The sequence below is a fragment of the Symphalangus syndactylus genome, chromosome 12, assembly GCF_028878055.3.
Source record: "Symphalangus syndactylus isolate Jambi chromosome 12, NHGRI_mSymSyn1-v2.1_pri, whole genome shotgun sequence".
Lineage (NCBI taxonomy): Eukaryota > Metazoa > Chordata > Mammalia > Primates > Hylobatidae > Symphalangus > Symphalangus syndactylus.
The window spans coordinates 123378812-123402078 of record NC_072441.2 but is presented as its reverse complement, the minus strand read 5'-3'; the positions used below and the strand labels follow the sequence as shown (position 1 = coordinate 123402078).

The 23267-nt window shown below is 42.7% G+C and overlaps 2 long non-coding RNA genes across 3 annotated transcripts in view; one reads left to right on the top strand and one right to left on the bottom strand.

The window, feature by feature from the left end:
• The window catches only part of LOC129468805 (uncharacterized), a 111358-nt gene that overhangs the window by 78116 nt on the left and 9975 nt on the right, over positions 1-23267 (bottom strand). The gene's annotated exons all lie outside the window — the stretch shown is intronic.
• Positions 1686-21737, top strand: LOC129468863 (uncharacterized). 2 transcript variants are annotated; one of them, XR_010117670.1, is made up of 4 exons: positions 1686-2213; positions 15530-15682; positions 20165-20458; positions 21205-21737. It is a non-coding gene; the product is annotated as an uncharacterized lncRNA (long non-coding RNA). The 2 variants fall into 2 exon arrangements; XR_010117669.1 differs by having other exon boundaries at positions 1686-2250.

The following is a 23267-nucleotide window of genomic DNA, read 5'->3' as shown; positions in this document are numbered from 1 at the left end:
ACCAGCCTGGCCAACATGGTGAAACCCCATCTCTACTAAAAATACAAAAATTAGCCAGGCGTGATAGTGTGCACCTGTAATTCCAACTACTTGGGAGACTGAGACACAAGAATCGCTTTAACCCTGGAGGTGGAGGTGGAGGTTGCAGTGAGCCAAGATGGTGCCACTGCACTCCAGCCTGGGTGACTGAGACTCTGTCTCAACAACAAAAAAAGAAAGAAACAGCCAGGTGTCTATTTTTTCATAGTTTCAATTAATTTTTTGATTAGAAAAATATTTTATAAATATAGAAACATAATTGGCATGTGGATGAAGCAATTCTCTTTATAACAGGCCCAGAATAGCCAAATAACTCCATTTTCATGAAGTATATGTCATGTTAACTTTTGAGTTGACAATTATCAAAAAGGTTTCATCAAGTGAAACTTGACATCAAGTCATGTGTCAAAAGTAGGCATAGACAGAATTGTTGGCATACTGAAAAAGTATGGACAGGCAAGTGAAATGGAATTATGTGAAATATTACTTGGATTTTTCTAACATGTTACACAGCTATTCAGTAATTAAAATGTTTCTGAAAAATAAAAACATAAAAGCTGTACAAATATTCAGTAGCAAAAAAAGTACAAATTGTTTTTTAAAATGAAATAACTTCAGTGAAATTTTATTACACACCTATCAGAATGGTTAAAATTTAAAATAGTGACCATATCAATTGCTGATAAGGATGTAGAAAAACTGAATCACTCACACATTGCTGGTGGGTATAGCCACTCTAGATAACATTTTGGAAGTTTCTTATAAAACTAAACATGCAATTACCACAAAACCCAGCAATTTCACTCTTGGGTACTTACCCCAGAAACATAAAAACATATTTTCTGTTCACACAAAACTCTATACACAAATGTCCACAGCAGCATTATTTATAATAGGCCCTGGAAACAACACAGATGTCTCAGTGGGCAAATGGTTAAACAAACTGTAGTGCATCTAGACCTTGGACTACTACCCAGCAATAAAAAGGGAGCAAACCATGGAAACACACAAAACTTGGATGGATTTCAAGTGAAAAAGCCAATCCCAAAGAATTATGTATGTTATGATTTTCTTTATATAACGTTCTTGAAACCACAAAATTGGTGTGAGAGAGTATAGTTTAGTGATTGGCAGGGGTTAGGGCCGGGGGTGGAGGAGGGAAGGAGAGGGAAATAGATTATGTCACAAAAAGGCAACATGAGAGATGGTGATTGATATACAAACCTCCACATGTGATAAAACGGCACAGAATTAAATACACATGCACGTGCACACACAAACAGGAGTACATGTAAGACAGGAGGGAAACCTGATCAAGATCTGTGGATTGTACCATCAATTTCCTAGTTGTAATATTGCACATACTAGAGTTTTGTAAGATGTTACCATTGGAAGGAAACTGTGGATAAAAGACACATTGTATCTCTCTGTATTATTTCTTACAACCCGATGTGAATCTATAATTACCTCTATTTAATTAAATTTTAAAAAGTTAAATGGAATCTAACATTCTCATGATATAGCTGTTAACCCTGTACAGAAAAAGAACCCAAGTATGAAGCCAAAGAAAGAGCAGTGGGGAAGCCTGAAAAAAGTACAACGTGCGGGACAAAGGCAGAGCTGGAGCTATTTCTGCACCTGTGGTGTATATGGCGAGCAGGGGAGAGAAGGTATCAGCACAGGTCATTTTTAGGGTGCCAGGGCAGGGTTGAGGAGGGAGTTCTTAGCAGTAGAAACCCACTGTGTGCTAACAGCAGTGAGGAGAGTCCTAGCAGCAAGGGTGGGAACAGATAGGCAGCTTCCTATGGGTGCCCAAGGTCCAACCATGAGTTTTTTTTAACTCCAGAAACCCAAACATACACTATTTGATAAAACTAAAATTACTTTAGCTGCTGGAAGCAAATCTGTGTTTTTTGTGATTGATTCAAACCACAGACAGAGCAGTGGATTGTCTTTCGATAGGTGTGAATGGGCTGTATTAGTCACCAGAGTTTCAATTGTGCTTCTGTTTAGTTATTAAACTGCAATTCCACTGATACCCCGTCTTGAGTGTCTGCTCTGTGAGTAACATGAAAAGGACCTCTGGTTAAATAGAAAACTTGTCTTGAATTTGGAATTACAACATGCCCTTACTTATTCAGGACTCAATTAACTAGGCTTCAGGATAATCCAAGGTGAGGAAAAACAAGAGCTGACAAAGAAAAGAAATGGGTGAGTCAAGACACGCACTGGGGTCTCTTCCCACAGACCTTGGAGGGGCTCAATGGAACCTTGAGGCCTGGGTTTAACTGGGCCTAACCCCACCCCAGGGATGTATGGGGGTTAAAGGGACTAATACTAACCTACTGACTGGTTGGAAGGGCCTGGGTGTCTGGGAGATTAGTGGGAAAAACAAAACAAAAGGTACTTAGAGTCCCACTCAAGACAGCAACTTTTAATACTGATTTTTTAATGGCAATTCACAGCCTTGACCTAACCGGTTCCTTAATCCTGCTCCAGTATACAAGCAAGTTCTACAGTGTTTGTTCCTTAATAGCTAACTTTCTGATTATCTAGCATTTTGATTCATTTGCTGACCTTCAGATATGTATTGTTGTCTTGGTTGTTTAAAGGGCACTTTATTTAGGTATCTTAATTGGCCTCTTCCAGGTGTTTTCAGCTTAAACATTCAGGTCTATTTTTTGTCACTCCTCCTGGTGGCCCACTAGGGTAAGATAGATGGTTTGGGGCAACTAAGGCGGAAAGTATAAGCCCTGGGGCCAGACAGATCTGCACTAGCCAGCTACATGACCTCAGAGTTCTTTAACTTCTCTGAACCCCAGTTTCCTATTCTGTAAGGCAAAGTGATTTAGGGTCAGGTTGCCTGATTTTTATTTATTTACTTATTTATTTAGAGACAGAGTCTTGATCTGTCACCAGGCTGCAGTGCAGTGGCACGATCTCGGCTCACTGCAACCTCTGCCTCCCGGGTTCAAGCGATTCTCCTGCCTCAGCCTCCCGAGTAGCTGGGACTACAGGTGCGCGCCACCATGCCCAGCTAATTTTTTGTATTTTTAGTAGAAACGGTGTTTCACCATGTTGGCTGTTGGCTAGGATGGTCTCAATCTCCTGACCTCGTGATCCACCTGTCTCGGCCTCCCAAAGTGCTGGATTACAGGCGTGAGCCACTGCAGCCGTTCAGTCTGCCTGATTTTAATCCTAGCACCACTACCTACTGCTTGGATGTCCTTGGGTAAATTACTGAAATTCTCTAAACCTCAGTTTCTTCACCTGTAAAATGAAGGCGGCAGAGACAGCTAGTTTCCCTCATTCCTTGGTTAAAAAAACGCTTAATTTTTAGTTGTACACATTGTCTCCTAAATAAAGGCCACATTTTTCAACCTTTCTGAAAAGCAGAAAGACAACACCAAGGCAGAGTTGTCGACTGCCTGGCTTAGTGTTGAAGGCATGCCCCAACACTCACACGGAGCCCTTGGCAAAGACTGGGAGACTTACTGGCTCCAGTTGTTTAAGAAAAATCTCTGTTCATCATCAGCTGACCATTAAACTAACTAAGCAGGGACTTCAGTGGCCTCACCTGACAAAGAAAACAGAGTTCAGAAGAGTCAATAAACAAACGAACTAAGACAACAGCACCATCAAAACAGACCTGGGGAGGGTGGAGAATCTGATTTCCAGAGTTGCCACATTATATTATTTAAAATGTCTAGTTTGGGCCAGGCGTGGTGGCTCATGCCTGTAATCCTAGCACTTTGAGAGGCTGAGGCGGGTGGATCAGAAGGTCAAGAGTTCGAGACCAGCCTGGCCAATATGGTGAAATCCCATCTCTACTAAAAATACAAAAATTATCTGGGCATGGTGGCAGGCGCCTGTAGCCCAGCTACTCGGGAGGCTGAGGCAGAAGAATTGCTTGAATCCGGGAGGTGAAGGTTGCAGTGAGCCGAGATCACGCCATTGCACTCCAGCCTGGGTGACAAAGTAAGACTCTGTCTCAAAAAGAAAATATATATATATGTATATATATAAAAATATATTTTATATATATATATAATATATACACATATATAATATATATTATATAATGGCTAATTATATTATTAATATAATATATAAATAATTGTATTAATATTAATATAATTTGTATATAATATATAATTATAATTATTATAGATTATATATATTATATATAACATTATATATTATATATATTATATATAACATTGTATATTATATATATTATATATAACATTATATATTATATATTATATATAACATTATATATTATATATTATATATAACATTATATTATATATAATATATAACATTATATATTATATTATATATATTATATATAACATTATATATTATATATTATTATATATATATAAAAATTAGCCAGGTGCAGTGGTACGTGCCTATAGTCCCAGCTACTTGGGAGGCTGAGGCAGGAGAATCGCTTGAACCCAGGAGGTGGAGGTTGCAGTAAGTTGAGACTGCACTCCAACCTGGGCAACAGAGTGAGACCCCGTTTCAAAAAAAAAAAAGAACTAAAGCAGAGTGTGAGAATTATGTCTCAGCTGGGTATGGTGGCTCACATCTGTAATACCAGCACTTTGGGAGGTGCAGGTGGGAGGACTGCCTGAGCTCAGGAGTTTGAGACCAGCCTGGGCAACATGGCAAGACTACATCTCTATTGCAAAAGAAAAAGATAAAAATAAAGAGAAATGTCTCACCAGATAGAAAATATTAATAAAGAGATATAATTTGGCCAAGCACAGTGGCTCATGCCTGTAATCCCAGCACTTTGGGAGGCCAAGGTGGGCAGATCATGAGGTCAAGAGTTCGAGACCAGCCTTACCAACATGGTGAAACCCCGTCTCTACCAAAAAAATACAAAAATTAGCCAGGTATGGTGGCACGCACCTGTAATCCCAGCTACTCAGGAGACTGAGGCAGGAGAATGCTGGAACCCGGGAGTTGGAGGTTGCAGTGAGCTGAGTTCACACCACTGCACTCCAGCCTGGGTGACAGAGTGAGACTCCATCTCAACAACAACAACAAAAAAGAGATAAAATTTATTTTAAAAAATCAAATAGAAATTCTGGCATTAACATGAAAAATTCACAAGAGGAACACCAGGAAAGGTGTGGGCAGGAATAAGAGAGAAATAGGAAACTTGAAGATAGGCCAATTGCGGTTATGCAATCTCAGAAAGAAAAAGAATGAAGGAAAATGAACAGAGCCTCAAAGACTTGTGTGGGACACCATCAAGTGTTAATACGCATAACTGAAGTACCAGAAAGAAGCAAGAAAGAGAAAGGGGGAAAAAAAGTACTTGAAGACATAAGGGCTCAATACTTAACAGATTTGATTAAAAACATGAATTTACACATCCACGAAGCTCAACAAACTCCAAGTGGAATAAATTCAAAATATCCACACCTACACACTTCAAAATCAAACTGTCAAAAGCCATAGACAAAGAATCTTGAAAACAGCAAAAAAAAAAAAGTAACTCATCATATACATAGGATCCTCGATATTAACACTGAAACAATCCAATTAAAAGACAGATATTGGCAGAATGGATTTTAAAAATCATAGAACTATATGTTCTTTGTAAGGGACAAAATGTAGATTCAAAGACAGAAACAGTCTGAAAGCAAAAGAAGGGAAAAAGATACACCGTATAAACAATAACCAAAAGAGAACTGGAATAGAAACACTAATATCAGACAAAAAATACAAATAAATTATACTATATTATGCTAATATATAACAAAATTTTCCTAGAGAAAAAAAGGAAATTTTATAATGATAAAAGAGTCAATCAAAAAAAAATTTCAAATATATATGCACCTCTCAACAGTTCCAAAATATATGAAGAAAAAAATGACAGAATTGAAAAGTTAAACAAACAATTCAACAATAGCAGTTGAAGATTTCAATATCCCACTTTCAGTGATGAATATAAAAACTAAGTAGAAGATCCACAAGGAAACAGAAGATTTGAATAACACTATAAGCCAACCAGAAGTAACAGATATCCATAGAAAACTCCACACAACACCAGCAAAATACACATTCTTTTCTTTTTTTTTCAAGACAGGGTCTTGCTCTGTTGCCCAGGCTGGAGTGCAGTGGCGTGATCTCGGCTCACTGCAACCTCTGCCTCCTGGGTTCAAGTGATTCTTCTGCCTCAGCCTCCTGAGTAGCTGGGATTACAGGCACCTGCCACCATGCCCAGCTAATCTTTTGTATTTTTAGTAGAGACAGGGTTTCACCATGTTGGCTAGGCTGGTCTCGAACTCTTGACCTCATGATTCACCCGCCTCAGCCTCCCAAAGTGCTGGGATTACAGGCGGGATCCACCATACCTGGCCTACACATTCTTTTCAAATGTGCATGAATCTTTCACATGATGGACCCTGTATTAGGCCAGAAAACAACTCTCTAATTTTAAGAGGACTGAAATCATACAAAGTATGTCCTCTAACCACAACGGAAGTAGAAACCAGTGACAGAAGAAAATTTGGGAAATTCACAAATATGTAGAAATTAGACAACCGATAGTTCAAAGAAGAAATAAGAGATATTAGCAAAGTGTTTGATGTGAATGAAAACAAAACACATCATACCAAATCTTATGGGATGCAACAAAAACTGTTTATGGGGGAAAATTATAGCTGTAAATGCCTATATTGAAAGGTAAAAACGATCTCAAATCAATGACCCAAACTTCCACTTTAAGAAATTAGAAAAGAAGAGCAAATTAAATCCAAAGCAAGCCAAAGAAAGAAAGTAATAAAGGTGAATAGAAATAAATGAAACGGGGGAGAAAAAAAAGTAGAAAAAAAAAATCAACAAACCCAAAAGTTAGTTCTTCAAAAAGGTCAAAAAAATTGACAAAACTTTAGCTACACTGACCAAGAAAAAAATACAGAAAACTCAATTATTAAAATCAGAGATGAAAGAGGGGACATTGCACTGAACTTAGAGAAATAGAAAGGATTATAAGTGAATACTATGAACAATTGTATTCCAACAAATTAGATAACCTAGGCCGGGCATGGTGGCTCACACCTCCCAGCACTTTGGGAGGCTGAGGCGGGTCACATGAGGTCAGGAGTTCCAGACCAGCCTGGCCAACATGGTGAAACCCCGCCTACTAAAAATGCAAAAATTTGCCAGGCGTGGTGGCGCATGCCTGTAATCCCAGCTACCTGGGAGGCTGAGGCAGGAAAATTGCTGGAACCCAGGAGGTGGAGGCTTCAGTGAGCCAAGATCATGCCACTACACTCCAGCCTAGGCGACAGAGTGAGACTCCACCTCAAACACACACACACACACACACACACACACACACAAAGAAAGAGAAAGAAAGTCTAATTAGACCTATAACAAGAGATTGAATTATTAATCAAAAATCTACCCACAAATAAAAGCCCTGGACCAGATGGTTTTATTGGTAAATGCTACCAAACGTTTGTAGAAGAATTAGCAACAATCCTTCACAAACTCTTTCAAAAAGAAACAGAAGAGAGGGGAACACTCCTAATTCATTCTATGAGGACAGTAGTGCCCTGATACCAAAGGCAGAAAAAGACATCACAAGAAAACTACATGACCAATATCCCTCATAAATATAGAAGCAAAAATTCTCAACAAAATACTAGCAAACTGAATCCAGCAACATATGAAAAAAAGGTTATATTAACTACTCTGTAGGGTTGCTGTGATAAGCGAGTTAGTAGGTGCACAGGGGCTGCACATAGGAAGTGTTCCATAAATGTTCATTTCTTCTTCCTGTTTTCTCATGAATGGATGTGCCAGGAAGTACTAGGTTCACCAATATCTGGATTCTCTCTTTTATGTATAGTTGATCTAATTACTCATGGATTCTGTATTTGTGAATTCACCTACTTGTTAAAATTTATTTGTAATTCCCAAATCAATACTCATGTTGCTTTCTTGGTCATTCATAGGCATGTGCAGAGTGATGAAAAATCTGTGTTGCCTGACAAACAGCTGTCAGTGAAACAAGGCTATATTTTGCCTTATTTTTTCAGTTCTCATATTATAAACAAGTATCCTTTTTGGGGATCTATTTAGTGACATACTTTTTACTGTTTTTGCTTTCTGCTGGTTATTTCACTTTTTCCCCAAATGTAATGCTATAATGCTGATGTTTATAAGCACAAAAAGCCTGTGACGTGCCTTATGGAGAAAATACAGGTATTAGATAAGCTTTGTTCAGGCATGAATTATAGTGCTTTTGGCCATGAGTTCAATGTTAAGAAATCAACAATATGTATTTAAAAAATAAGATGTCTTCAAATAGACACACATAAAACAAGGTTATATACTGAATAGGTGATGAAAATGTTGTGTCCAGGGGCTTGTAGGAACCTAACCCTGTATTTCCCTTAGGAGCAATGGTTCAATATTCTCTAAGTCAGTGTTCATAACAACTTTGTAAAACATAACTACCACACATAAGAAGAATTGGCTGTACATGTACCTACTGTGATAGATTAAAACACATGGTGACAACATTTGCAACTCCTCCATTAAGAGACCATTTCCCCACACCTTGAATCTGGGCTGGCCTGTGACTAGCCTTGACCAATAAAATATGGCAGTTTTGTGCAATTTTTGGAGCCTGGACTCAAAGGATCTGGCAGTTTTTGCCTTTGTCCTCTTGGAACACTGTCCTGAGATCATCATGTAAGGAAGTGAGTTGAGACGGCCCACTGGAGGATGAGAAGCCACACGGGGAAGAACCAAGACACCCCAGCCAACAGCCAGAAACAATTGCTACACATACGAATGAGGACATCTTGGACTTTCCAGCACAGTCAATCCTCCAACCACATACAGCTGTATGAGTAAGCCCAGGCAAAACCAGCAAAAGAGTTGCCCAGCTGATGGATCACTTGAGGTCAGGAGTTTGAGACTAGCCTGGCCAACAGGGTGAAATCCCGTCTCTAGTAAAAATACAAAAAATTAGCCAGGCATGGTGGTGGGCACCTGTAATCCCAGCTACTTGGGAGGCTGAGGCAAGATAATTGCTTGAACCCTGGAGGCAGAGGTTTCAGTGAGCTGAGATTGTGCCACTGCACTCCAGCCTGGGCGACACAGCCAGACCCTGTCTCGGGGAAAAAAAAAAAAAAAAGAGTTGCCCAGCTGAATCACAGACCCATGAGAAGTAATAAACTGTGTTGTTTTGGGGTGGTTTGTTTCACAGGAATCAATAACTGGTATACCTACCTGCTTGGAGTTCACTGTGGCTATGGGACTTGCTTTTGCAAATTAAATATGACACATGTCGCTTCCAAGTGGAAGCATGTAATTGTTCTTCCCCTACTGTGGCAATCAGGGAAGGGTATGTTGATAAAGAAAAGCTGTGAGATCGAATGGCATGCTAAGTCATCACACAAGGACAGTTGCCCTGGATAGCAGCCACCCAAACCCAAAAGCAGACCAGGGTGAGCTATGAATAAACTTGTATAAATCCTAAGATTTGGGGGATGATTTTTTACTGTGGCATATCTAGCCTATTTTGACTACCAGAACTGGAGATTTTAATAAATATTTTATTTATTTATTTATTTTTATTTTTATTATTATTTTTTTTTGAGACAGGGTCTTGCACTGTCACCCAGGCTGGAATGCAGTGGTGCAATCTCGGCTCACAGCAACCTCCACCTCCCGGATTCAAGCAATTCTCCCACGTCAGCTTCCCAGGTAGCTGGGACTACAGGTGCCACCATGCCTGGCTAATTTTTTTTTTTTTTTTTTTGAGACAGAGTCTTGCTCTGTCGCCCAGGCTGGAGTGCAGTGGCGCAATCTCGGCTCACTGCAAGCTCCGCCTCCCGGGTTCACGCCATTCTCCTGCCTCAGCCTCTCCGAGTAGCTGGGACTACAGGCGCCCGCCACCACGCCCGGCTAATTTTTTTGTATTTTTAGTAGAGACGGGGTTTCACTGTGGTCTTGATCTCCTGACCTCGTGATCCACCCACCTCGGCCTCCCAAAGTGCTGGGATTATAAGCGTGAGCCACCGCGCCCGGCCTGTGTTTTTAGTAGAGACAGCGTTTCACCATGTTGGCCAGGCTGGTCTGGAACTCCTGGCCTCAAATGATCTGCCCACCTCAGCCTCCCAGAGTGCTGGGATTACAGGCATGAACCACTGCGCCTGGCCTAATAGACATTTCCTATGCTAAGCTTTTTTCCTACTCACCCAAGAATTTCTGGACCTATCTGGAAAAAGGAAAAAAATGCTTGAATGCAGGCTGACAGGTCGATGCCAAGCTGGGTGTCTGGGATTAATTACAAATATTCATCTGCCCCTTTGAATCCATTCATTCCACATACATTTGTTAGTGTCCTTACTGGTTAATTGTACAGAAGATGCTCTTGGACCACCCTGGTGATAATCTGATAGTCCTTTGCAGAACAAAGAGGTGATCCTGAACCAGGTCAGTGGATACAGCGTGCGGAAAACAGAACACCAGTCAGCTGACCTTGCTGTCTTTGCTGAGCTGTGTCCCATTATCACAGTCAAGTTCACCTTACAGTTCAATTGGCATGCAACAATTTTCTCATATGTCAAATGAAATGAGAAGTAAAATGTGTCCTGAGATCTAAATGGTAGCTGATAAAAATGAAGGTTTCCTAATGACATTTCTTTAAAAATAAATAAATAAATAAGACCTAGTTACTTCTACAGACAGGGCCCTGCAAGGGGGCAGACACTAGTTAGGTTTTACAAATTTTAATGCCTGAGATGTTTCTACACAGAATGCCCTTAGCTTAACAACACGGGACTGATTTAACACAAACAGGGAGATCTTTGCTGAGAAAATAGGCATGGACTTTGGTCTTGCTGTCAAAGATGAAAGTGCCCCTTAGCACATATAGAGACAGAAGGCAGATTTATATGTGCAACCGGATAGGGCTGAGGAGATTAAATTCCGCTTAGCAGCTTCAGTACCCATTTGGGCTCCTGGTGAATGGCATTTTTGTTCACATTGCTGTCAGTATTCTCGGTTGCTTCAGATTGGTGTCAATCAGCATTAGAAATTACACCACTGGAAGACTCAGGTATTTCTGATTTTCCTTCTCATTCATTTTGCCAAGTGGGAATTGTTCATGAACTTCTCTGCAGAACAATAGTTCCCTTCCTATGGCTGCAGTCCAAGACTCTGTAACAGTGTAATTCATTTTCCAGAACTGCTTGGTCCACAATTTCCATTGACTGTGGTCACAGACTTTTCCCTTCCCCAGCTACTCCTTTTTCTACAATTCTGGATTTTGTGGCTCAAAATGTGGGACACTGACAAGGACTCAACTTGAACCAGACAAGAAGAAATGGATTTGAATCTGAATTAAAAGAGGAGTGATTTAAAAGACGTGAAGGAGGACTTTCTTTTTTCAGATGGAGTTTCATTCTGTCACCCAGGCTGGAGTACGGTGGTACGATCTTGGCTCACTGCAGCCTCTGCCTCCTGGGTTCAAATAATTTTCCTGTCTCAGCCTCCCAAGTAGCTGGGATTACAGGTGCCCAGCATCACATCTGGCTAATTTTTGTATTTTTAGTAGAGATGGGGTTTTATCATGTTGGCCAGCCTGGTCTCGAACTCCTGACCTCAGGTGATCTGCCTGCCTTGGCCTCCCAAAGTGCTGGGATTACAGGCGTGAGCCATGGCGCCAAGCCCGAAGGAGGACTTCTTGATAAACATTTATCTTCAGATTAGAAGATTGGTGCCTCTTCCCCAGTGAAATCTGTGGTGTGTGACCTGCATATGACCGGGAGCACTCAGCTGCTCCCTACCTTCACCTCAAGCCCAACCAGTTACCTCCCACTGCTACCCCATTAGCGCCAAATGCACCCGTTAGTAACATAAATTTACTAATAAAGACCGAGGCTTGCATGGGGAAACAGGGACAGGAAAGGTGAGTGAATGCACGTCACACAGCCACCTTCCATCTGAATGAATGCACGTCACACAGCCACCTTCCACCCCGTTCATCATCCCCTCCTCTGAAGTTCCTCTCCACAGTCTCCTTTTCTGCCTCTGCAGCCCCTGCTCACTCCACTCCCATCAGCCAGTTCCCCTCTCAAAATCTCATCAACTCACACACCCCTCAGACAACCAGAAACCACTGAACAGTGCTCGCAAAATGAAAGCCCTGTGGGTGCTGAGTGCGACCCTTATGCCCCTGGGGATGCAGGTACCCCCACCACAAGGGGACCTCCAAAATAGGAGGTCAAGTGAGGAGCTACCCTGGCCCTTTCTTCCGCTCTGAACTCTGGAGCAGGCCCTCAGCACCCCAAGGCCCCCTCAACCCAGCTTGGAAACATCGGGTTGGGCCTCCACTGGGCTCAAGGCCTCAGGTTAGTCCCTGGTGGCTGAATGGTTCTGTGACTGACTTTCTCGGTGAGTTAAACAAATTATGTTACCGAGAACACAAGCATCTGTCAGCAGGCAGGACACTTTCCCTGGAGATAAAAGTTCTTATGAAAACCAAGAATAAAGGGAACAGGGACAAGCCAAAACGAATGGCAACGGTGTTGAATAGAAAGTACTTGGAACTAGAAGACACAATTTCTTGTTGCGGCTGGCCTCAGACTGGCTGTACTGGGCCCGGAGGAAATCTCTCAGGTTTTGTGAACCTTTGCTTCCAATTTAAAAATGGAGATGCCCTTCCCACCTCATAGGGTCATTGTGAGGCAAACATGAGGTGCTGCCTAGGAAAGGGGGATAAGGGGAAAGGGGGCTTAGCAACATGAGGGAGCCGACATGTACTTCCGTTCAGCCTGAACCTAGAGCCTCTAGGATACAGTTAGACCAGCTTTTCCCCCGAAACAAGGGTTTATGGTTCCCGACATGTTGGTACTTGTGAAGAGCTTACTCATTGTTTCAAAAGGAAGCTCCTTTTATTGTGAAATTTTTGCCCTTGCAAATCATTATAACTAAAAAAGTAGAGGCCGGGCGTGGTGACTTAACGCCTGTCATCCCAGCACCTTGGGAGGCCGAGGCGGGCAGATCACCTGAGGTCAGGAGTTCGAGACCAGCCTGGCCAACGTGGTGAAACCCCGTCTCTACTAAAAACACAAAAATTAGCGGGGCGTGGTGGTTGGCACCTGTAATCCCAGCTACTCGAGAGGCTGAGGCAGGAGAATCGCTTGAACCTGGGAGGTAGAGGTTGCAGTGAGCCAAGATTGTGCCACTGCACTCCAGCCTGGGCAACAAAGCGAGACTCCATCTCAAAAAAAAAAAAAAAAAAAAAAAAAGAGAGAGTAGAATCCCTGATATGTCAAAATTCTCCCTAGTATAGCTCCAAGGCTAGGTAGTTCGAGGGACAGATAAGCTTCAAGGAGCAAAAGCAGCCAGAATTGGATTTGAATTTGGGGCCAGAAAAATGGTGGGAAACTTTCTGGAAACACAGCTGAGGGTCGGAGCCCACGAGGGGCCAAGGAAGAAGCCAAAAGTATCTCAAGAGGGCTGGTGGGTGGGGCGGCAGGAAGAAAGGGGGAATCATAATAATGGCCTCTCACTTTGCAGAGCACAGCAGAGTTTTAAAGGTGCTTGTGCATTGGTTATTTCCTTGAACTCTCACATGAATCCCATGTTGTATTACCTTGACCCTCACGAGATTGCCATATTGGCTCAGAGAGTTAAGTGACTTTCACAAGCTCATACACGGTAAGTATTAAGAACATGGCAGAGAGATGAGGTCTGGTAGTTTGTAAAGTGAAGAAGTTTGAATTTTTTCCCCCACAACTTCTCAAAGACTTTTCTTTTTACTGTCATATGTTGCTGAGTACAGATGCCAGCCTAGAGAAAGAAGTTGTAAATGGCATTTGGAGGTCTGGTGGGGCTGGGGTTTCAGTGGGATGGCAAAAAGGTAACCACCTTTTTCACCCCTAACTCCCTATTTATCACTGAACCAAACCCAGTTGATTAGCAAGTTTAAGAGCAAGTTTATCTCCTTGTAGGAAGCCTTTCTGAGCCAATATGGCAATTTCATGAGGGTCAACATAATATATACAAAACAGGATTCTTGTGAAAATTCAAGGAAATAACCAATGCACAGCATTTTTAAAACTCTGGTGTGCTCTACGAGGTGAGAGGCTGTTATTATGATTCCCTCTGTCTTCCTGTCACCCCACCCACCATCCAGGCTGCTTGGCCCCACATGTCCTCCAGCCTTGGCCACTGCTACCATCGCCCCTGCATTTCACTCCTGGGAGGACACTGGGCTTCTGTATGTTTCTATTGTGCCCGATGCCAGGCCAACCCTGAATAAGTGAGACAGGCACAAGGTGTGTCTACTTGGGGAGACAAGGCAGCAGAACCTAAGGGAGATTAACGCCCCACAGACAGACCCATGACCAGTGACAGACAGGAGACAGCAAACAGCCTTCAGACATTCCTTTTCTCTCCTCTCCCACTCCGAGGTATGATGGGTCCATGTGGCCCATCTGTAAAGCTGCAGGGTGTATTTTCTCCCATCCCTCCCATCCAAGTACTAACCAGGCCCAACCCCGCTTAGCTTCGGAGGTCAGACGAGATCAGGCATGTTCAGGGTGGTATTGCCGTGGACAGGGTGTATTTTCTTGTGAAGCTGTTCCCAGCTTGGTAATACCCCTTCCTTCCCTGCCTCAGCTCTCCTTTTCCTTCCCTCTTGCAGCCTTGGTATTGCCACTCCCAGTTAAGCCTTAACACACAAGGACTATTTTTTCTAGAGAGCCTAGGTTAAGACAATCACTTTGACCCAAATTCCCATTTCCTACCCACTCTGGAAAGCTCTGTCATCTTGATGAACATGAAGTCTTTGGACTCAAAGCACAGGACCCTGTCCCTTGGTGAGGCCTGCAGCCACGGTGAGGACTGATGGATGACATTTGCAAGAATGTCATTCTGTGCAAAGCTACCAGACGTTTTGGCTAAAGACAGAGGCAGGAGAAGAAAAATTTCTCAGGTGAAATTCTCTGGGTAAAATGGTTTTCTTAGGCCCAGGTGTTGGGAGCAGGCACCCCAAAATCTGGCCATAAACTGGCCTCAAAACTGGCCATAAACAGAATCTCTGCAGCACTATGACATGTTCATGATGGCCATAATGCCCACGCTGGAAGATTGTGGGTTTATGGGAATGAGGGCAAGGAGCACCTGGCCCGCCCAGGGCGGAAAACCGCTTAAAGCCACAAACAATAGCATGAGCCATCTGTGTCTTAGGGACATGCTCCTGCTGCAGTTAACTAGCCCAACCTGTTCCTTAAATTCAGCCCATCCCTTCATTTCCCGTAAGGGATACTTTTAGTTAATTTAATATCTATAGAAACAGTGCTAATGACTGGCTTGCTGTTAATAAATACGTGGGTAAATCTCTGTTCAGGGCTCTTAGCTCTGAAGGCTGTGAGACCCCTGATTTCCCACTTCACACCTCTATATTTCTGTGTGTGTGTGTCTTTAATTCCTCTAGTGCTGCTGCGTTAGGGTCTCCCCAGCTGAGCTGGTCTCGGCAAGTGGTGTCCATTCGTGGGGGCTTGAATCCAGGTCGAAGTGTTGCCGGAGCAACGGTTGGAACGGAAAACTAGCTGGAGGACACCCGAGTACTCTAAAAGCAATCCCTGTGGTGAGTAAGAAGGGGAGCTCAGAAGCATCAGGGTAACAATGGGACAAGTGTGGCCTGTGGTTTCTTCCACCTTGGAACTTTTTCACACTGATAATGAGGAGGAAGGACAGTATAACAAAGTAACAGAAGAGGTTACAGACCAGGTTTATTTGCCAGCTAAAGCTAAAGCGGTAAAGGAGGGAGAGGTTCATCCCTATCTTTCTGCACCCCCTCATTATTATTTTGAAGAAAAAGGCCCTCCAGATCTTTCTTTTCTGGAGGACACTGGATGAAAAGTAGTTGCCCCAGTGACTGTTTGAGCAGCGCCTTGAGCAACCGCTCTTAGTTCCATTCAGGCAGGAATTCAGCAAGGTAGACGAGAGGGCGATATAGAGGCTTGGCAGTTCCCTGTTAGAATACACCCCCCGATCAACAGAGAAGTATTATAGCTACATGTGAGCCTTTTCCTTTTAAATTTGGGAAAGCACATTTAGTTGATTATATCAAGGCCTGTGATGGTATCAGAGGTAATCTGCATAAAGCTACTTTGTTGGCACAGGCAATGGCAGGACTGAGAGTGGATAAAGGAAATACTCCATTTCCTAGAGCTTGTTTTAACTGTGGGAAGCATGGTCATACTAAAAAAGAATATAGAAAAAATCAGCGAGTCAGGCCACCAGATAGGCGAAAAAAGAAAACTGCTGAGCCTGAAATATGTCCAAAATGTGAAAAAGGAAAACATTGGGCTAATCACTGTCACTCTAAGTTTGATAAAGAAGGGAACCTGATTTCGGGAAACGTCATGAGGGGCCCGTCCCAGGCCCTGTTCTAAACCGGGGCATTTCCAGCTAAAGCCATTCCCTCACCCCTGTACAATGTCTGTCCCCTGCCACAGCTGGTAGTGCCACAGTAGATTTATGCTGCACAAAAGCTGTGAGCCTTCTGCCTGGGGAACCCCCGCAAAAGGTCCCCACAGGAGTCTTTGAACCCTTGCCAGTGGGGACAATAGGATTACTTTTAGAAAGGCCTAGTTTAAGTTTAAAAGGGGTACAAATACATACAGGAGTCATTGATTCAGATTATAATGGGGGAATTCAAATTGTTATATCTACTTCTGTTCCCTAGAAAGCAGAGCCAGGAGAGCATAGAACAGCTCCTGATTGTGCCGTATGTGGGAATGGGAAAAAGTGAAATTAAATGAACAGGAGGATTTGGAAATACAAATAAACAAAGCAAAGCAGCTTATTGGGTAAATCAAATTACTGATAAGCGCCCTACCTGTGAAATAACTATTCAGGGAAACAAATTTAAAGGTTTGGTAGATACAGGAGCAGACATTTCAATCATTTCTCTTACAGCACTGGCTGTCCGCGTGGCCAATTCAACCCGCTCAATTTAACACAGTTGGAGTTGGTAAAACCCCTGAAGTATATCAAAGTAGTTATATTTTGCATTGTGAAGGGCAAAATATATGTGATGGACAACCTGGGGACTATTCAACCAATTATAACTTCTGTACCTATAAATTTATGGGGAAGAGATTTATTACAACAATGGGTAGCACAAGTTCTAATTCCAGAACAATTACATAGCCCTCAAAGTCAATATACAATGCATGAAATGGGGCATGTCCCTGGTATGGGACTAGAAAAAAAATTGCAAGGTTTGAAAGAACCACTTCAAGCGGAAAGACAAAATTCCCACGAAAGATTAGGATATGATTTTTTGATGGCAGCCATTGTTAAGCCTCCAGAACCTATACCTTTAAAATGGTTAACAGATAAGCCAATTGGGATAGAACAATGGCCACTAAGTAAAGAGAAACTGGAGGCTTTAGAGAAATTCGTTGCTGAACAATTAGAAAATGGGCACATAGGTCCAACATTTTCCCCTTGGAATTCTCCAGTTTTCAAAATTAAGAAAAAATCAGGTAAATGGAGAATGTTAACTGACTTAAGAGCCATCAATTCAGTTATACAACCTATGGAAGCGTTACAGCCAGGATTGCCTTCTCCTGCTATAATTCCAAAAAATTGGCCTTTAATAGTCATAGATTTAAAAGACTGTTTCTTTACTATCCCTTTAGCTGAGCAAGACTGTGAATGGTTTGCATTTAGAATTCCTGCGGTAAACAACCTGCAGCCTGCTAAGCATTATTGGAAAGTGTTGCCACAGGGCATGTCAAACAGCCCAACAATTTGCCAGACGTATGTGGGGCAAGCAATTGAACCTACTCGTAAAAAATTTTCACAATGTTACATTATTCAGTATATGGGTGATATACTTTGTGCTGCCCCCACTTGAGAAATATTACCGCAATGTTTGGTCACTTGGAAAATTCAATTTCTCACGCTGGTCTAATTATAGCTCCTGACAATATTCAGACTATTACTCCCTACTCCTACTTGGGGACCTTAGTAAATGACACTACTATTGTGCCACAGAAAGTAACCATACGTTGGCCGGGTGCGGTGGCTCACGCTTGTAATCCCAGCACTTTGGGAAGCCGAGGCAGGTGGATCACGAGGTCAGGAGATCAAGACCACGGTGAAACCCCGTCTCTACTAAAAATACAAAAAATTAGCCGGGCGTGGTGGCGGGCACCTGTAGTCCCAGCTACTCGGAGAGGCTGAGGCAGGAGAATGGCGTGAACCCGGGAGGTGGACCTTGCAGTGAGCCGAGATTGCGCCACTGCACTCCAGCCTGGGCTACAGAGAGAGACTCTGTCTCAAAAAAAAAAAAAAAAAGAAAGTAACCATACGTAGAGATCAACTAAAAACATTAAATGACTTTCAAAAATTACTAGGAGATATTAATTGGATACGACCTGCTCTAGGCATTCCTACCTATGCCATGAGTAATCTGTTTTCTATTCTTAGAGGAAATCCTAGTCTCACTAGCCCTCAGCAATTAACAAAGGAGGCGGGGGCAGAGTTACAACTGATTGAGAAGCAAGTCCATAAAGCTCAAATAAATAGAATAGATCCAGAGAAGACTCCAGATTTGCTAATTTTTTCAACTCAGCATTCACCTACTGGTGTTATTGTCTAAGAACAGGACTTAGTAGAGTGGCTTTTTCTTCCACATACTAATTCACGGACTCTAACTCCTTATTTAGATCAAATCACTACTATGATAGGGATTGGAGAACTTGGATTGTTAAATTACATGGATGTGATCCTGGAAAAATTATTGTCCATCTCACGAAGGCACAAATACAGCAAGCTTTTATAAATAGTCTTACTTGGCAAACCCATTTAACTGACTTTGTGGGTATTCTCAATAATCATTTTCCTAAAACGAAGCTGTTTCAGTTTTTGAAATTAACTGATTGGATTCTCCCTAAAGTAACTAAATTTAAACCAATTGAAGGTGCTGAGAATGTTTTTACAGATGGGTCTAGTAATGGTAAAGCTTCTTATTCTGGCTCAAAAAGTAAAGTTTTTCAGATGCCCTACACTTCAGCTCAAAAAGCGGAGCTTGTAGCTGTAATTGAGGTATTGACTGTTTTTGATACGCCTATTAATGTGATTTCTGATTCTTCATATGTGGTTCACTCCACAGAGTTAATTGAAAATTCTCAGTTATGAGTGCATACAGATGAACAACTGATGATTTTATTTACCCAATTGCAAAATAGAAGTTAGGAGTAGAATGTAGCCTTTTTATGTCACTCACATTAGGGCTCTTACACCTCTTCCAGGACCTTTGACTGAAGGGAATCAAATGGCTGATCACCTAGTTGCTACTGCAATATCTAATGCTAGATACTTTCACAATTTAACCCATGTTAATGCCTCTGGTCTCAAATGCAGATACACCATTACCTGGAAAGAAGCTAAAGCTATTATCCGGCGATGCCCAACTTGCCAAATGGTACATTCCTCATCTTTCACAGGAGGAGTTAATCCTCGAGGATTGGAATCTAACTCTATTTGGCAAATGGATGTCACACATGTTCCCTCGTTTGGGAGACTAGCTTATGTACACGTATGTGTGGACACCTTTTCTCACTTTGTCTGGGCTACATGCCAAACAGGAGAGTCTTCTGCCTGTGTTAAACGTCATCTTTTGCAGCGTTTTGTGGTGATGGGCATTCCAGCTTCTATTAAAACAGATAATGCCCCAGGCTATACTAGCCAAGCTCTAGCTACATTTTTCTCTATGTGGAATATTAAACATATTACTGATATCCCATACAATTCTCAAGGACAAGCCATAGTGGAAAGAATGACTCTCTCCCTAAAACAGCAGTTGCAAAAGCAGAAAGGGAGAGACAGAGAATATGGAACCCCACAAATGCAACTGACCTAGCATTATTAACTTTAAATTTTTTGAGCCTGCCCAAAGGCCAGATGTTATCAGCAGCTGAACAGCATCTACAGAAACCAGCTGCAAAGACAGAAACAGAACAACTGATTTGGTGGAGAGATCCGATAACAAAAAGTTGGGAAATAGGTAAAATAATAACTTAGGGTAGAGGTTATGCTTGTATTTCTCCAGGCCAAAATCAACAGCCAATTTGGATACCATCAAGACACCTGAAACCTTATCATGAGCCAGATGCCAAGGAAGAGATTCCGGGAGGATCCCGAGGACCCCCCGGTTGCAGCCATGTCGAGACTGACGCTGAGGAGGACCCCAACTGTCACGAGCAACACCCGTTGAACACAGCCACCCACCTGGGGACAGATCAAGAAGCTGTCACAGATGGCGGAAGAAAACCTGAGGAAAGCGGGACAACCAGTCACAATGAACAATTTAATGGTAGCTATGATAGCGATTATCACCACTGCCGTGAGTATTCCTACAATAAGGGCTGGTAATAATGCCTGGATGCAATCACTCTATGACACAGTTACACATGCTTTCTGATCTCAGTATTTACCATAATAAATCTGCTCCTATAATTGAGGGATAGCACCCTCAAAAACCTATTTGTAAACAGGATTGGACCCAGTTAGAAAAAATGAACGTACTTGTTTAGGAAGATTGCCTTGCAGAACAGGCAGAGGTGCCACACAACGATTCCTATGGAATCATTATTAATTGGTCCTCTAAGGGGATGTTTAGCTTGAATTGCACCTCTCAGTCGGCGAGCCACAGCCACACTATGTTCAGATGATCTGAACAAAATGGTCAGATGGTAGAAATGTTAAGAAGTATGGCAAAAGTTCCTATTATCTGGAACCATGGTGGTACAGTGGCACCTCAACCTCAAATGATATGGCCTGCTCTAGGAGCTAAACATAAGGATTTGTGGAAACTATTAAATGCTCTTAATAAGATCAAAATTTGGGAAAGAATAAAAAAACATCTAGAAGGACACTCTACAAACTTGTTTTTGGATATAGCAAAATTAAAAGAACAAATATTTAAAGCATCCCAGGCACACCTGACCTTAATGCCAGGAACTGGAGTGCTTAAAGGAGCTGCAGACAAATTAGCAGCTAGTAACCCATTAAAATGGATAAAAACACTTGGATGCTCTGTGATTTCAATGATGATTGTGCTTTTAATCTATGTTGTTTGTTTTTGTATAGTCTGCAGATGTGGATCCTGACTCCTGCGAGAAGTAGCTCACCATGACAAAGCTGCCCTTGCTTTTATCAATTTGCAAATCAAATAAAGAGGACATGTTGGGAGCAGGCCCCCCCAAAATCTGGCTATAAACTGGCCCCAAAACTGGCCATAAACAGAATCTCTGCAGCACTGTGACATGTTCATGATGGCCATAATGCCCACGCTGGAAGATTATGGGTTTATGGGAATGAGGGCAAGGAACACCTGGCCCGCCCAGGGCGGGAAAACTGCTTAAAGGCATTCTTAAGCCACAAACAATAGCATGAGCGATCTGTGTCTTAAGGACATGCTCCTGCTGCAGTTAAGTAGCCCAACCTATTCCTTTAATTCAGCCCATCCGTTTGTTTCCCATAAGGGATACTTCTAGTTAATTTAATATCTATAGAAACTGCTAATGACTGGCTTGCTGTTAATAAATATGTGGGTAAATCTCTGTTCAGGGCTTTCAGCTCTGAAGGCTGTGAGACCCGTGATTTCCCACTTCACACCTCTATATTTCTGTGTGTGTGTCTTTAATTCCTCTAGCACCGCTGGGGTAGGGTCTCCCCAACCAAGCTGGTCTTGGCACCCAGGGGTGCCACTCACAATATATGGACTTCTGTAATACAAAAGGGACAACTTTGTAAGAAAATAGCAATTTCAAATCAAAATCTCTAAAAGTAGGGAGCCATTTATATCCAGAAATTATCCACATCTATAAAAAAATTAGTGCTACCCCTACTTAATAACAAATAGATAAAAAATAAAAATAACTTCTACATGGTACATGACAGTCCACTGTGTAAATCATTTTAAAAGAAGAGGCCAGGTGCCTCTCTTCCACCCACCATACCTCAGAGCAGGAGAGGAAGGAAAAGGAATTTGTCTGCTGGCTCTTTGCTGTGTCCTGGGCAGAGTCTCCTAGCACTCCCAAAGTGCTAGGATTACAGGCATGAGCATCGCTTGAGCCCAGGAGTTCAAGAGCAGCCAGGACAACATGGTGAAACCCCATCTCCACAAAAAAATGCAAAAATTAGCCAAGAGTGATGGTGTGTGCCTGTAGTCCCAGCTACTCGGGAAGACCTCCACTTGAGCCTGGAAGGTTGAGGCTGCAGTGATCCGTGATTACACCACTGCACTCCAGCCTGGGTGACAGAGTGAGAGTGAGACTCTGTATCCAAAAACAAAACAAAACAAATAAACAAACAAACAAACAAACCCACAAGAAGACGAAGAAAAATGTCCATGTGGAGTCCAGGCATTTTTAAGTTCCCTAAAGGGGAGGGCTCTGGAAATGTCAGGTGTAGTTACCACTAAATGGGTTTGGGGTTTAAAAAGCAACCCTTTGGTATCAGCCATCATTTCCACTCTCTGTCCTCCTCCAGGAATCTGTCACACCTGACATTTGGTAACTTTATCATCTGGGGCCATGGAGAGGCTGTGTTTGGGACTAGGGTGCATCTGTAACCTGAGCATTCCCAGGGAGTGGCCCTGGCTTGTCCCCAGGCTGACAGCTGCTATCAGGAGAGCAGGGCCAGCTGGCACCAGCAGGAGGACAGGGAGCCCAGGACCTCTGCCCTACATGTGTGAGGAGCCGCAGATCCCGTGGACGCCAGCTCCCAGAAAAGCAGGTGCTGGTCAGGAGGCCGCCCTGGGGGCAGCCTCTTCCCTGCCCTCCTCCTTTTCTCCCCATCCAGCCAGGGCCCATCCTGACTCCCTGTTCTCTCCCTGGAATCCAGCTTCTCTTCCTCTCTATGGTGGCACCTGCTTCAGTCAGGCCTTTGCCAACTCTCACCCACAATCCAAGCTCCATACTGATCTGGCCACCAGCTTAGCTTTTCTCTAGTCCAGTGTTTGATAAGGTCTGCCAACTGTCAGAATCATGAGGTGAGGGGGCAAGTACACATGCTTAAAATGCAAATTCTCAGGCCCTGCCCTGGCCTAGTGAAGGAGAATTTCCAGGTAGGGCACAGGAACCTTTACCTCCAACCAGCTGTCTAGGAGATTCTGCTGCAGGCTAATCATTCTTTCCTTGGCTGCCATC